This window comes from Echinops telfairi, unplaced genomic scaffold (assembly GCF_000313985.2).
Source record: "Echinops telfairi isolate 266 unplaced genomic scaffold, ASM31398v2 ScPeMD7_443;HRSCAF=831, whole genome shotgun sequence".
NCBI lineage: Eukaryota > Metazoa > Chordata > Mammalia > Afrosoricida > Tenrecidae > Echinops > Echinops telfairi.
This window is the reverse complement of record NW_022104341.1, coordinates 84240421-84242171: the sequence shown is the minus strand read 5'-3', so window position 1 is coordinate 84242171 and position 1751 is coordinate 84240421.

Sequence of the window (1751 nt, the reverse complement as noted above, 5' to 3'; positions counted from 1 at the left end):
GGAGAATTTCTTACACAAAGTAAGCAAACTTACTCTGGAAGGGCAGTAGTTCTTTCAAATGTCCCTCTCTAATAATACAGGATTTCCTTACCGAGCAAAAAGAGAAATGGAACAAACTGCCTCCAGGCTGCATTGGGGCAACTTTAACCACAGCTGCAGCACACGTGCCTGCCGGCTGCCCACATGCAGGCAGGTCTGGACCAGTGAACACCGCTGGGCTGGCAGCCCGGTATGAACCCAGCCCCAGGACCCGAACCCACTACTCCGTGGAAACCCCTGCCTTCATCCAATGCGGGCTCTCCTCCTTCCAGGCAGCAATTCAAAATGGAAGCAAGGAACAAACAGCAGTCTTCCTGATACGGTTCCAACTGCCCGGAACTGAAAGCCAAGTCCACGAACCTCCCTCCCTCCGCCGACCCAAGTACCCTTCTGCCAAGCCCTGGAGCTGCCTTCCTGGAAAGCAGATGGGCTCCTTCTTCTGATGCAGTGAAATGCTATTGCTCACAACGTGCACTTGGTTGGACCTGCTTATTCGTGCATGTTCCCTGGCACTTGGGGTGGCCTCGCCTTTGGTAGTTGTGGTATATGTTATTGGTGCTGTTTTGAAACCAGCTTGGTAAGTCCTTTATTCTATTTGATGTGGTGACTGCTTTCAACCCAATAGTTGATTGTCTTAATAACATTTGGCACATTTTTGGCCCTCTTTTTGTTAGATATATTTTTCTGCCCCTGATCACCTGGCTCTCTCTCTAGTCCTTCATCTGTATATTCTTCTTGAAGGCACTGAACGGGTCAAGTCCAAGTACAGGTAAAGCTCTGGCTCCTCCATATTCCCAACTAACCCAGTGGGACCCAAAGTCTTCATCCTTCTAACTTTGGGGGGACAAAAAAGGAGGGGTGCCCAATGGCTGACCATGGATCTTGGCTGAAAGCAGAGAGCACCAAAAAGATGTTTGCTTTTGTTTCTTATTGATTGTTTGGAAAGTCCAGAAAAGGAATTCTAGGACACTTAAGTGTACATAAGCAGAACGTGTACATAGACCAAGAAGTAGTCTTACCAACAGAACAAGGGAATAATTCATGGTTACAATTAGGCAAAGTCAGAGCCGGCCCCAACCTCAGCTAAGTGGACTCTGCCCTTCATCCCCAACCCCTGGAAGAAGACGCTACAGAGGAGGGCACTGAAACTACAGCTCGGGGAGCAGGACACTTCTGGTCAGAGCACACAGGAGCAAACTAAGAGGGAAGGAGAGAGAGTGGAGCACATCCTGGCCCACCGAGCCCTGATGACGATATTCCTGCTCAGAGCAGACAATGCACAGAGAAGACCATAGGGGTGGCCCCAACACGAGACATGACGTCCCTCACTGACCCACAACACTGGAGACACAGTGCCGGGAATTGTGCCCGATCTGACCCCACCACACCGGGGCGAAACACCAAGGGTGTGCAGCAGAGCAGCAAGGGGAGCAGAGCAATGAAGTCCCTGGGGAATACCAAAAATAGACTGTGGGGCCAGGGTGTGGCACCCCATCAGACTCAACGGGAAAACACTCCTAAAGGTCAACAAACAGACCTGGAACTATTTATAGGCTTTTCTTTGTTGTTGTTGTTGTTGTTGTTTGTTTTGTTTTTGTTTTTTGTTTGCTTTGTTTGGTGGTTATTGTTGTCTCTGCAGGTCTATCTAGATAAGACAGGTGGGAGAAACAATCCAGAGGAGAAAACAATGGACTGACAGTTCTGGGGGGACA